Source organism: Bactrocera oleae, chromosome 4, assembly GCF_042242935.1.
Source record: "Bactrocera oleae isolate idBacOlea1 chromosome 4, idBacOlea1, whole genome shotgun sequence".
NCBI lineage: Eukaryota > Metazoa > Arthropoda > Insecta > Diptera > Tephritidae > Bactrocera > Bactrocera oleae.
The window spans coordinates 72962860-72978341 of NC_091538.1; the positions used below are offsets into that span (position 1 = coordinate 72962860).

Here is a 15482-nt window from a genome sequence, read left to right on the forward strand (position 1 = left end):
AGTAACATTATAATGCGGAAGTTTGTATTTCCTAATTCAATTTCGTCAGAATTTGGTTTTTCTATTAAATTTGAAGATGTAACGTCATTTTATAATTATAACTTTTCCCCTCCTCTCAGAAGCTGCAGCACCGACAACTGCATGTAATAACTACACTTTAGGTAAACATATGTATTACAAGTATATGCTATATAATATATAATTATAAGAAGCTGCGAATTAATAAAGATTTGTACGTCCGCCTCCGTCCGTGACAAAAACAAAAAAATTAATAACAACCGATTATCGCGGCTGTATTTTGTTACACCCATGACAAGAGCATAAAAGAAGCAAATGATTACAAAAATATATTTCGAGATTGAAATATTGCCAAAGTACTCTTCTCAGCTAATAATTTACATAGTCGAGGTGCAAGTGAAATTGATGGTAATTGACTGCCGCAACGCTGTGTGCGCAGCACTCACACACACGCATGCGCATACACATATGTGTGGCGATTTGTGTATCTTTTCTTCTCTAGATTAGCCAACGACATTAAGAAGTGTCTCCGCAATTTTTGTGGCCGCTTCTTTTGGTTCGGCGGCTCTGCGTCGGTTGACGCGCGATTATTTGTCCGTCCAATGTCTTGATATTTATGTTTATTGCACACAATTGTCGTAAATTGGCATTGGAACACATCGTAAATGTTTGGCAGCGCTTGCAATTTGGCAGCATTATGAGCAGCGGCGAGCGCACCAAACGCTTTCGAAGCGGATATTCGTCGTTGTTTGCATCCCAGGCGTCTTTGTGGTGTGCAGTATCTCTCTTCGCATGCGCAGAAATGCCGTTCTGCGATCCTTCGATATATCAAGAAGGCTTTACTGGTTCGGGCTGGTGTGCTTGGGCACTTCCGAGTGTTGGAGTTGAGCTGTTTATTTTATAATGCCTGCAAAGTGTATTTGTTTTTGACAAATTTTTATTGTTGACAAAGATATTTTATTAGAAGCTAATCACTTATTACACAACTCACGACTTTCATGATTAGTTTCCGATTTTTATTTAAAAGCATTTCTCACGAAATGTTTTTTATGGGTTTATTGTATAATCACGTGAAGAGTGCTCTTAGAGGCAGATAAGAAACGCATTTTGTAAACAAAAACCTTCAGAATTTTTATATCTTTTGATACCTTTAGTTGCTCTTCATTTCGTTTACTCTAATACCGTTAAGATTGCGAGAATTTATACACCTCGTGCTATTTGTAAATATTGCTTTCTGTTGACAACTACCTTGAAATCGTTTATAAGTTTTCTCCTTTCGGTATAAATTTTTGTTGTTTTAACTTTTGGAAACTATTAAGCGCCTGTTAGATCGCCATTCAGCCACTCTCTTTCACTGGCTGACAATGCTTTCAATCACAAATCGCTCTACATGGTCTGCTTACTTACATATTCAAGTTGTACAGTTCTCAGAGATCCCCAGTGAGAGTCGAGAACATAAACAGACTTATGTAAGGCGATAGAAATACTTTCGGATCGAAATTAAATATTCCTCTCATTGCGTCGATAATGGTTAACAGGGATAATGGGAAGCCCAACTCTTTCCAGTGTGAGAGCGCCTCGAAATTAACGTTTTTTATAACATTTTCCATTGTAGCCAGATCGGAAAAAATAATAATTTTTCTTCTTTAGAAAGGTTCTTTGCAATAACTTGATTCAGATTTAATTTCGTGAATCGACAATAAAAAATAAAATTGTTTTCCATGCAGGCACTTTACTCCGATCGTTCAGTTAATATGGCAGCTATATGCTATAGTGGTCCGATATTGGCCGTTCCGACAAATGAGCAGGTACAAAATTTCAGATCGTTAGCTTAAAAACTGAGGGACTAGGTTGCATATTTACAGACGGACGGACAGACGAACATGGCTAAATCAACTCAGCTCATCAAGCTGATCATTTATATATATATTTTATAGGGTCTGCGACGTTTCCTTCTGGGTGTTACAAACTTCGTGGCAAACTTAATATACCCTGTTCAGGGTATAAAAATTAAAATTATAGTAACAAATAGTAGTTGCTTAAAAAATTGTGCGCAACTGTAAAATTTCCAATCAATTCTAGTAACTTAGCGAAATGTCCTCCACTTCGCTGTTGGCTGCAGAGAGTCACATAAATAGCTAACAGCAGTGGTTTTCCTATTCAGAGGCCTCGGAGCCTACGCAACGTTTTGTATTGTTTGTTGTTGTATGGAAAAAATAAATTCAAACTTTTTTCGTTTTTGCCACAACAAATATAAACGCCGCTATGCGATGCCAACGCAATATAACGGATTCCACTAAATTAATGTTCTGGGTGGGCGGTTCACTGACCCTCCATAACCAATAGGTGCATATGTATATGCATAAATATTATTGACTAGTTGTTATTCGTGTAACATGCGCGTCCGCACGGCACTGTCTGTATCGCAGCAGTTAGTGGCATAATCAACAACAACAACAATAACAATAGCAAATTCTGAGCTCCAGCAATGTCATAGACGGCAATGGAGGCGGTGTGGTCATCGCGTCGGTGGCAGCAATGGGCGGCTGCGTTGATTGCTTGATTGGCAGACGTTGAGCGCGGGCCAACACACACACAAATCCACACATCTACATGCATGCATTTTCCATCTACAATTAAGCTTCTAAGCACATACATATGATACATATGTATGGATGTATGTATGAAAAATGGCATTGCATGGCTGCGTACGTGCAACGATTCATTGATGACACCAATACTGATGTTGTTGCTGTTGATGTTTTGATATATTTGCTTCGTGGTGCGAACAAAACCGTCACTCATGCATTCTCACTCCATCGCCGCGTATCTGCATGTCTGCATGCATTTGTGGCGTTTGGCAGCAAAGCCCCTTGTGACATATGTTGGCGCCGAAGGACATCATTTCGGCTGGCAGGTGCTAATCTATGTTGATGTTCATTTGTTTGCTGCCATCTGACAATATGATATGATCAAACGTTTACTTCTCACGGTAGTGGTTTTGCTTATTTTTCTATTTATGGAAGAGTAGAGCTCAAAATGGCTTAATTAAAGCTCTGCCTTTGATATTTATTGACCTTTTTTGTATGAATGTGGCTTTATGAAAATACCGGAGGAATTATGCCATCTCTGGATTATCAACCGTCCAGCAAGAAATTATATATAATGAACGCTAAATAATGGTTTACATTAGGTTAGTTGTACATTACTTGCTGCTAGTGGTTCCTACCTTTGTGGGAATTATTCCAAAAATACTTCAAACGGCTCTATTACCAATTCTGAGACAATAGTGGATCGAAAAGTCCGTTCACCGCAGCTTGTAAATCAATGGATTTTCAGTATTCTCTTAAAATATTCATAAAAGTTCTTAGAGTCCAGACGATGGGTAGAGTCGGAGATTGTCAATAAGTTCTTGAAAACTAGCCACAGGAAAGAAATCGTATTCCGAAATAATAAATATGAAGCGAAAAAGTAAGGATGATTTTTTTTTAACATTTTGAAGGAACCCCTACATCAGCGCCTTTGCAGCAATGAAAAGGTCATTTTCTATCATTTAAATTCAAAATATTAAATCTGGTAGAATACGGCTAGACCCGAAATTTCGGTGGAAGTTGCTGAAATCATGACAAAGTTCGCAATCCGTCCCGATTAGTAGATTATTAAACATTAAAAGTTATTATAACAGTTATAATAATAATAACTGTAAAATAAAAATGAATAAATTAAGCGAATGAAGTAGTGCAAAACGAAGTTAATGTTCATGAATAAAAGAAAAATACTCGAGTGTGAAGAAAGAAATGCAACTACGACAATTTATTTGTTCTGCCATGCCACAGTGCGCATGAGACCACAAAGCGCACGCACCAAACCACACTTAGTAAACAGCAAATAACAAATACCGAATAACAAAAAGGTGGAAGCGAATCGCAAAGGAATGACGAAAATTAATTAACTGTTAAATTAAATTCACTTTGAATGTCAACAATGCGAGTCCGGGGCTTTGAAACACCGGCACCAGCAGCAGGGCCGGCGTCAGGGGGCGCGGCTTTGGTTTTGTCCAACATGCTGCCGACTTCCACCTGTGGCGATCGACGTGACCGCTCTCAGCGACTGGGTCCAAGCGCGTTGCAGAGGCGGGTGTGCGTCACTGGCTTTGCTGGAACTGCCGTTGACGTTTCGGTCATGTTGACTCCAGCGCGGCTGTCAGCTCAGCCAACAAAGCATATCGTCGAACGGTAAATGTTGTTTGTTTTTTGACGTTTGCTGTTTTCTGCTGTCGCTGATGGGCTCTTCAGCGAAGAGGAACTTATGTACTTGAAAAAATTTTAATCGAGTGCTGCAAATGTGCCAACAACAAATTTATAGAATTAAATAAAAGCGAAAAAGGCAAATGCTGACAATTGCCACTAACAACTCTAATATTCAACAAATTAACAACTCAAAACAAATCGTTTAGATGAAAAGTTATGGAAAGCGGCAGAAATAATTATAAAGAATAGTGGGCGGGTTAATTATATTTTTTTTATTAGCGGGAGAGGAAAAGTTGGGTAAGTTGAATGAAAATTTATAATGCATATCTGTTTGGAATATAACGTGTTAAGAAAGCGATCTGAATGAGTGTTCAGAAACTATTGGAAAGAAGCAGAATTTTACAGCAAACGAAATTCGTGTAAAACTGGAACTAGGTGGACTAACAGATCATAGTAATGTGAGGAGGCAAAACTGCTCCAGTTGTTGACAGTACCAAAATGGTTGACTATACAGTTATGAGTTAAAGCCCTTTGAGTAGAATAAAAAGCTCTCCGAACATGAGCCTTGGGATCAGGGTCTTCAGCATCAATTTTAGGTTGGATTTCATTTTACATTATAAGAGGTGATTATGTTCACATTTCTAGGCATATCGGGGTTGATAGTGAACCAGACAAGAATTTTGCTAAAACTACGCGCTTCACCTAACCACACCAATATGTGTACGAATATGTCAATTCACCACGTATAACAGTTCGGCGGAGTTTGAGCGCAATGAATAAAAACGATGGCATTGAGTGGCTTTTAAATTGCTGAGCGCGCTTCGAGTGAGATGAGTATAAAATAATTGCAAGTGAGACCTCATAACTAGGTGGCAGAAAACCGAAAGAAAGAAGCCAATTAAATAAGTAAACAAATGCAGGAATTGCAGAAAAACCGGCTTTTTAAATATAAAGTATGAGTACATTTTTCAGCAATTTCTGACGACGCACGCTCTTCAGCGCTCTGCACGCTCTTGTAGTTCTGTACATTTTTATTGGGCTTTACGTGTGCTGCTCCATAAGGGAGTTTTGCACACAATTTATTTGACTGATTTTTAAGTGAAATAGTTTAATGTGTTTTAATTTGTTTACAGTTATTAAAATTTGCATCTTTGAATAACGATTTGGATTTGATTAAAATTTCTTTTTTTAATTTTATAAATTAAATTAAGTTTTCATTTACATTATTTAATGGTCTTATTTTTGAGCTAATGTTATTTATGACGTTAGATTTTTAAATTAAAATATGAGCACGAGCCCATTCGGATTGAAAATTGTAGGAAACAATTTTTGAATATTTTTTTTATAGAAAAAATTAATTCATAATTATTAAAGACTGTATGAGGCCGCCAAACGCAGCTGAAGTATGTTTTCGAAGCAGCAAAACAAAGACACATTTGCGGCAAATCGATGGACAGCTGTAGAGGAGCGGAGATTTGAAATGGAACCAATGGCAAGCAATCCAATCTTACTAATAACTCGGGAACATAAGCATACAAATGCAAACACACTCGTGCTCACACACATAAATGGGCATTTGTGCGCATACTTTATGGTGCACTGTATCATGTAGGTTGAATATCATGCTTGTTGTTGTTGCTGTAGCTTGTGTAAACCCATTTGATGACCGAGACTGCGGCAGCTGCTTAGGCGACCAGCTCAAGCACACATGTATAATTGAAGAACAGCAACACAACAACAACAACAACAACGTAGAGACATAAAAAACTGCTACAGTGATGACTAGTATCAACTAAGGAATGGTTAGTTCATGTTAATGAAAACAACAAGCGGCCTGAAGAGCACTCTTTTTTTGCGCAGACAACACCGGTTTTGGCATTGAAATGTTGTATGCATTCGTACGAATTTAGAATAAGAGAAGCGACACAATAAAAGTCAACCAAGCGGAGAACCTGTAGAAGGAATAATATCAACAGCAACACCATCTACGACAAAAGCAACAATAACAACGCTGCTTACAACAGCGGCTAAGGACCGCAGTCTTCGGTTCGAAGAATTAGGCTCTTGCAATGGTAACCCACAAGTTAGCTTAGAACATGATAAACACTATAGAGAAGCTCGAGATCAGGAGCACAAGTACAAGTAGCAAATAGGCCACTCGCGATGCAAATCAGAAGGTGTTGTCATGCTTCTCTAAACTGTGGTGGTCATGTGTTTCCTTAGCGTCTTTCCGTTTTATTAATTATATACTAGTTTAGGGATTTGCACTGATTTCAATACAGCTAGACTATATAGTTTCGACTTCAGTTCTTATGCAAGCTCGAGTACGGTTTCCTATCGGGTTCTAGGATATGTATTTTCTTTACCTTTTGCCTATTTTGGTACATAATGGGTATATCGACTGCGTTGCCGGTTCGTCAAGTAACCGAGTATCATCACTTCTGGAATACACTTTTTTGAGTGGACGACGATGATGACAAAATAAAATTCACCAGCACATCGACAATAAGTATTGCGCGCACATTAAAAAAGGAAGATTCTCCTTTGTACTAGGGCGGTCTGTTTTCTATGCGAATTATAACATTTTGAAGTTCCAAAGCTTATATTACATAAGTGATAAGATAATTAGACAAGTGGTGGAAGTTATGCCCAATTCACGTCTCCTGATAATAAGGAACCCTTGTCATTTTTTTTTTTAATAAATGTCAAAGCATCCGACACATTGGCAAAAACAAATAAAAAACTTCAAGTTTTTCAGTTTTCTTATTTTGATCGAAATTATTTGGACCAATCATATAACTCAATCATATCACTCAATCATACAAGTATAACTCAAAAGACAACCTTTTTCAACAGATACTTCTTGACGAAAAAGACATTCAGTTGAAATTTACCTCTGAATTTCTATAGGGCTTTTACTTAGTAAGTGAAGCTCCCTAAAGCAAGTTCAATAATATCGCGTTTCAAATATATGTACACACGTATGTGTACCTTACCTTCCCCTAAAGCAAATGGACGTGGCTGCAACTGCTCTTTCTGGCTGTATGTCTGTCTATTGGTGATAATGATGATGATCGTCCACCAGGGAAATGGGATTTCACTCTGCGTTTGTATGCCCAACGAATGGCCGGATTAAAAAGTTTAATGTTTGCCAAGTGAGGAATATTTGCGCATTAGGTCCAGCAGCCCAAAGCAGGTAGATCCGTACCTAAGTAACCCGCACGCTACAAGAAAAAATACAAACATACGCAGAATATGCCCAAAGGAGCATGCAAAGCATTGCTGTCATATTATGCGCTTCTTCCTTCCGTCTGGCCGTCCACACAATCATCTCGTTCAACTGACTGGGCCGTCCGCTTCGTCGGCTGGTGTAACAGGTGCAGGTGCCTTTGCTCGGCCACAGACATGCACCTATACATGCAACGGGGAACGAAAGCTTCACAGCAGAGTTTCTTTATATGGTCGAAGGAGGGTACTTTGCCCTTTCTGATTGCCAAGTTAATCGAAGAATTACGCGAAATCGCATGGGGCGCACACATTTCATGGTTTGCCTTGTGTATTTGTAGGCATGTTTGATTAAAATTATTTGAATCAGTGTTACATGTAGATATATTAGCATTAAGTTACCTCTTGTTAAGCCTTATGTTTGTCATAATGTGCACATGTAGCTGTATACTTACCCTGCATACGTCTTTTACTACTTAAATAAGGATTTTGTGCGATATATGTACAAACCGTTAATAACTAATCGAAAAAGATGTGTTAGCAAGAAATATAATAAGAGCATCTATGAAATATTATTGTGATAACAATTTCATATATGTGAAAATTATTAACAAAATTGCTTGATTCACATCTAATTTTGATAAAAATATTCTGCTTTTTAAAATTCATTGCAATTTGACGTAAAAGTCCTTCATCTGCTCCAAAGCAACCCTTTAGGCACTTTGAAGTTGGCCAATGCATACTCACCACACCTCACTAGGTATGGTGGTGAGTAGTGTTACTGCTAGCAACTTAATAGCCATGAAAAAATCTGTCGCCACTTGAGCGTCAACGCTAAGCACCCGACAGTTGGAGCGAACTCCACAGAAGTGCTCAAGAGCGGAAAAGCTCAAGGTGCGCTCAGTACGCTCAATGCGTATGCGTTTTGGCCCGAAACCAGTTGGCATGGTGGCTAAGACAACAACAGCACCAACGAGGCTTCAAGCAAACGGCCAAATGGCAGTGGCAAAGTGAGCTCAATGCCAGCTATGTGTGGCAACACCAGTTTCAGTAGAGATTTCGATAGCGACATAGAAGGGTGCTCCACTCGAGACGAGTTGCCGCGCGTGAAACAGTTTCTTTAGCATAAATCAAATGCAATAAACAGCGAAGCAAAAGAAAGAGTTGAATTAGTATACATGTACGTACGTACTCCTTCGCATATGTTTATGTATATGTGTATGTGTGCATGCGCGTAGAAATCTTAAGTGAGGTTTGGATAGTTTTGTGCGGAACTCTTCCAAAACTTTGCAGCAAAACGTAAAGACTGTGCCTTTTGGTATAGATTATTTTGTGAGCACACACACACATACGCATACATGTGCATACAACCGTTAGAGCTGTTGCGTGTGTGACTACAAATATTAATATGAAGAGACATTGAGACCGAATTGTCATTGCAAGCCGCGCACCTACACACACATACACGCATCTGCACGCAATAATTACAGCTCGTGGTAGGAAAAAAGTGCGACACGCACACACACACAGGCAAAGTGCAGCTCGTTTATGGCGGCAGTGAAATTCGATTTACAAGTAACGATGCAATTCAACAACAACAAAGCAACAACAGTGTAGCAAAATTGGCTAGAGAAATTAAACAGTGGCCGTAAAACCGGTAAAAAGCGGCATTTGAACCAACAAAAAAAAAACATAAAACCCGACTGCAAGAACTTGTATAATAAGCGATCTTGAACTCCGAGTGAAAAATAAAAAAGAAACTAAAATTTAACGACCGTAGAACTAGTGCTGGGGCACTCCAAATAATTATTACAACAAAAGCCGAAGTAAAAGGAAAAGTGTAACTTTCTGCTCGAAATTGTAACTGTGTCGCTGTTGTATTCCCAAAATACACACATATACGTCTGTATGTAAATGATTTCCAATAAAACTCGCTAAAATTCTGCGCTCGTTCTACTCGTTTGCGGCGTTTGATTACAATTTACAGTTTTTGAAATTCCGATTTCGTGCCAATTTCCCAGATATTCGCCAAAAGCTGCAAACATTTCAGCGTGAAGTACAACAACAACTGAAAATATGTAAAATAGCCATAGATAGTTTAAATAAAAATAATAAAACCAGATCAACGAACCAGAAAAAACAACAACAACAATCAACAAGCTATGCGGGTTTCGACTTTTTAGCTTTCTTGTTGCCCCCATACACACACGCACACACACATATACACAGCTGTCTGAGTATATGTGCATATATTAGCCATTTAACGGTACTTTGCATACGACTTTATTTCGGCGTCGCTTGAAACAAATGCAAATTAATATCGGAAATTAGCATAAAGAAGACTTGCCAAATTATAAACAACAAAAACAACAACCGATAAAAAAAAAACAGTTAAACCCAACAATAACACAAATTACTGTTGTTCATTTCTCGGCTTTTTCGATTTCTGCACACATGTTTAAAAATTTCACACAATTTTTTTAATGAAATTCTTTTTTATTGCAATTTTCTAGCGACTAAATGAGTTAGTTTCTTTATAAAAAAATAAATAATAACCAGTGAAAGAACATTAACAAATATATTTTGCATGCGAATTAAATGCGATTCATCAAATCAATTACAAAGTATAAACGAAAAATAGTAAATTAAAAACAACAACAAGTAACAAAGCTAGATTTATCTTCATTTGTTTGCTGACACTCTACGAATTTGCGTTTAACTAAGGTGAGTTGATATTTGTTAGGAGTAAATATTGAAATACATACATATGTAAATAAGGTCTGCATAAATTGGCGAAGAAATAAAATTTTTGAATGAAAGTGACTGCAGCTGTTTAGCGCTGTTATAAAACATGGGAACTTTATAAGCAGAGTTTTCAAATAGGTTACTTTTTTGAGAAAAAGTTATCCCAGTTTAATTGAAATGACAAATTGGATATTTGACACCATGGGGAATTCTTAGAAGCTTTTCTGCTTGCGAGATCTTATGCTGCTTATCAGCTCGTTTCTCTTATATTTACCTAAACTTTTCTTAAATATTCTACATTTCATTACCTGTTTAGGTTAGATCAAAAATTATTTATTCAGAATAAATAAAACCTATTAAATCCACACATGCAAGAAGTTCTGTGTTCCACTTTGACTTCATTCATTGGCCTTTGTTGAATGTAGGGACCAATGTGATGCAGTAATTTTGTATATGCTGCTACTACGCTTGATTTGGGTTCAATCCCAATCGCAGCTAAGGCAACAAAATTTTCGAATTTTATTTCGGCCATGAAAACTTTTAATCTGCTTAATCACCTTTCCAACTTTATTTAATTTAAAATTAAATTTGCTTATATTGTTAAAGTTTTTCCGTTTAAAGAAATTTCTATTCTTTAAAAACGCTATCAAGAAGATATTGGCAGGGGGGCCTAAATATATTGGCACCAAATACTACGTAAAAAAATGCAGAATAATTACATGATGTGAATGAAACACGTATAACATTAAGGTGGAACCATATTATATGGAATTCTTTATGTTTTTATACTTGAGTTATTTAATAAAAAATACTGTAGATAATTAGCTTCAACACCCAAGTATCTCAATATTTATAAATGGCTATGCAAACATGCTTTTTTTATCTAAATACATATATCCACGATTTTATGGTATGAGGTGTACGGTCATTATTGACTATTTATTATACATTAATGATTATTCAAGTAACGATATACTAAATAAACTTGAGAATAAATAAATAAGCCAAAAATAGCATATAACCATTAACTTAAGTATAAATCAATTTCACGCTGCATTATAACGGAATACCGTAAGGCTCTAACTTTGCAAACGCTTCGTTATGATGAACATGATGCAAATGAAATATCCGCAAATCAGCGAAAATCTGTGCACACACAGAAGTTAAGAATTATTGAATTTTGTAACCGTCTGCTAGCAAATACTTATTGACTTCAGCATGCGCTAACATCTACTTTTGAGAAACTTAACTAGAGTTCTGTTTGATGCAGCTCCAAAGTGCATCTTCATTGTATAAAAGCATTCAAATTTCTAATATTTGTTCACATTTGTTGCCTATTGCCCGTGGATGTGTAATGCTTTGCGGTGAATTTGCGAATATTTGCTAGAAAGAAACTGAATAAAACTGTTTGAAATTGAAATTAAGTTCAAAATCTAATCGAATTAATATAAACTATATTCCATCTTAATTAAATGAACATCTAAATGTTCTTTATGTACTTCAATGTCTGTTTGTACTTCAAGTTTGAAAAAAAAATACCGTTAAGTGCTTATTGTAAATGCATTTTTTCCAAATGTGCAAATTTGTTTAATAACCATAAACTCTAGAGACTGGTTCGAACAACAAACCCTTAGGTTAGGGTAAAGTAGGAAAACAGTTATCTCTAGATAAAATATGTATTTGAGTACATATTTGCCAGGTGTGAAAAAATATGTATATACTTGTAGATGGTTTCTCTACATTTTAAATTATTATTAAAAAAAAAAAAAGTTTTAAATTGCCCCAGCGATCTTTTAGAGAAAATTAAAATTCTCTGAATGAAAGTGAAATCGCGTTAAAACACAAAATCGTTTAAGTTTCAGCACAACTTTTCAATTTTTTTCGCAGTCAAAACAAAATAATCCAAACTCAAGACAAAAAAATTTCAACAATTTGTCAAATCTACTTATCGACAAATATTTGTAGTGAACACTACTTCAATTGGTGTTTCTAGGACGTAACACATATAGCAGAGAGCGCCACTAGAACTGTATTCAGGTGTATTTAACTTTCAGAAGACACGTATGTATATAAATTTCACTGCCATCGGTCAATTGGTGCGCGGTTTGTGTATAGCCCGATTACTGCATAAATTAGCTTCATTTTGAAATTCAAATTCAATTTGTAACTAAACTAAAATGTAGCAATTATCTAGAATATATTAGAATATTAAACGCATTAATTTGCTCGCATTGAATTTTGCATTTCAGATTTGAAAAATGAGCAATTAATTATACAAATGTGTGTTTAGTGGCATAAATAATGCATTTAGCGAGGCGACGCATTTAGATGAATTAATTGGTATTTACATGAAAATAGAAACGATTTAGCAAATTAAAAAAAATCTGACTAATTACCTGACTCACCAATACACATACACGCATATGACGTTGTGTGTGTGTATGCCAAATGAACCACGAAAGAACGCCTAAATAATTTGTAGCACACCATTAAGTGGCCGCTTATAACGGTTGTTTTTGTAACGTGCGCAATTTCATCAGCGCAAAAAGTTAATTAAACGTTTGAATACTTTTTGCAATTATAATCGATTAGTTTGCATTTAACGATCAATAAAATCCGACAAATTTGTGGCTTTTGTTTCATGCTGAGTGAAGATGAGCACCTCACCAAAGCTAACAATGAAATTACAGCAACACAAGCTTATGTATGGCATGTTGTGCTAGCTCCTCCGTGTGTGTGTGTGTGTGTGTAATAGCTGCAGCATTTGTAAAATAGCTGCAGTATTCACGGCAATTGTAATAAATCTAGTCATAATCCGCGCGTGTGTGTATGTGTGTGGCTATAATTTATCTGGTCGTCCGTTTATCTGGCGGAATGTTTTGCGACACGCTTAAAATGCTATAGCCGACTATTGCTTCATTATTATGCAAAAATCACACTCGACGCTTATGTAAGACAACGCGACGCCACGCGGCTCGATTGTAAACCAATTAATTGCCACACGTTGCACAGTCGCCGCACAACAAGTTTTGCCGATCGATGCAATTTGTTGGCTTGTTGTTTTTGTCGTGTAACTGTTTTCATCTGATTTTGCCGAAATTGCTATTATCGCTACGTATGTTTGTTTTTTGTTATTGCTTTTTTAGCTGTTTTTCATGTTTTTCGAAAAGTTTAGATTTTTGCCTCGCATTTCGTGTTGCCGATTGCTTACAACTGCTTTGTATGTATAATTGCGTTTTGTAAATTTTCGGTATTTATTTCCTGCAGCGTTTTGATGTTTTTGCTTCAACCTGATTTGTTGCGAAACGTGATAAGCATGTAGGCGCCATTTGTTGTTTACTTTCTCCTTAACAATATGACAGTTGACAAAATTTGATATTACAAACAGGTAGTTTGCTTTAAATTTGGGTTACATAACTCCTGCGCATCCTGTTGGGAGCTGTCAAAGTAGATTTTATCTAGAACGAACATAGCCTCGCAGCCTGAGTTGTTAAACTCTAGTTGGTGTTAGGAAGAGATCCTACAAGATGGAGATGTTATTAGTATAATCCACACATACTATAACTATGTAAAACAGTCAATTATTGAGTATATATATTTATATGTATTAGCAATTCTATTTATATAACATTCGCCTTTACTTCCATAAAAAGTCTATATTATCTATAATTTCATTGCGGAGAATGTGACGACTAATCTATTTCATTCCTATTACATTGCACCACATGAGCTAAAATAAAATGTTAATATTTATCAGCGATTGTTTTTGTTGTGGTGGGTGGTTGCCATTTGCGTTCACTAATAATAATGTAGTCGTGTAATTATTCAATGACGTGCTTTTCAGTATTTATGCGCATATTAAATGTTTGTAATTGTGACTTTTTCATATAAACCTAAGGTGTTTATTGCGAATTCACCTGTTCGGTAATTTGTTGTGGTGACTTCAGAATTTATAATTAAATATTGATTGCATGCATGAGATGAAAATGTGACTTTTTGTTGAAGACTTTTCATTTTCATGACATTTGTTGCAGTCGTTGTTGTCAATTAACTCAATGTCATCGTTGGAGCATTGACCACGGAGGTTACCGATGACTCTTTGGTGTTCGTTGTTATTGTATTATGAAATCAAATGAATATATGAAAATTTTTTAGTAAAGAAGGTGACTTGCGAAAAATTATTAAATACGTTTTTGTAAATTTTTTCAATTGCCTATGGGAAAGCGCGTTACGTGGGGACTAATTAACGGGAATGACAGAGAATGGTAGTAACCAAGGTAGAGTTTTTTAAGAAATTTCTATATATTAGTTTCATAGATACGGCAAATTTGCTTTTTTATCTTTGAGAAGCCTTGGCTCTGAAATAGTGATGTGCAGAGTCGATACTTAACAATTATTATCGATATCCAATTCTGATTAGAGAGTATTCCATATTCACGGTATTCTATACCGGAGAATTGCAATTTATAATAATTTCTAATAATAATAGCTCAAAATATAGAAACATTTAAAGGGCTTAACGTATTAAAATCAGTATGCTGTAGGTAATTTTTTTTTGCAGTTTTCCTAATGATTAATGCGTGAGATGTGTAAATACTTTACAGAAATGGACTGCTCTAAGCAAGTTAATACTCGTTCGCTTCGAATTAACGGTACATTACAAAGCAATTTATTTGAAGATTCTGAAATTTTTAGAGGGTATAATTTTCGATTCGGATATTTATTGACAAGACCTCTCCCTGATATGCTGTCATAAGACCTATAGCTGTTAAAAAAGTTGTTATTCCCTTTTACAGGAAATACTATAGAAAACTTTTAGTTGATACCTCAAATGGCTCTGAGTTCCTTTCAGTTGTCACTGCTTTAACTTTCTCATCAGCTTGAACAATTCTTGGTATAATTCGTACATAAAAGCCGAAGCATGCAGTGGAGACATCAGCTTATTAAAATTGGTTGCTGTCTTGACTCATAGCTTATATAAAAAGATTTATCAATTTTTCTAAAAACACTGTGTAATTAAGGCGCCAACGTGTAAGCGTCTTGAGAAAATATTCCGCCTTTAATTACAAAAAACATCCAAACACCTAAATATGCGCAACCTTGATAGCCTACCGAACTCAATTAATCTATGCCGCTTACACGGCAGCCACGACTCCAATTAGTGCGGCTCGAATGGCAAGAAGAGAATTATGTAAACAGATCTGAAGTTGTCATAATTATGTGTTGGCCGGCAAAATGTGGCTT

The 15482-nt window shown here is 36.2% G+C and overlaps 1 protein-coding gene across 1 annotated transcript in view; it reads left to right on the plus strand.

Moving 5' to 3' along the window:
- Nucleotides 1–8542: 8542 nt before the first annotated feature.
- Nucleotides 8543–15482, plus strand: part of sano (serrano) — a 150272-nt gene continuing 143332 nt past the window's right edge. The window contains exons 1-2 of the mRNA XM_036367665.2: nt 8543–8673; nt 10007–10217. The gene's annotated coding sequence lies outside the window, so the exon portion shown is untranslated. The remainder of the gene's footprint in view (nt 8674–10006; nt 10218–15482) is intronic.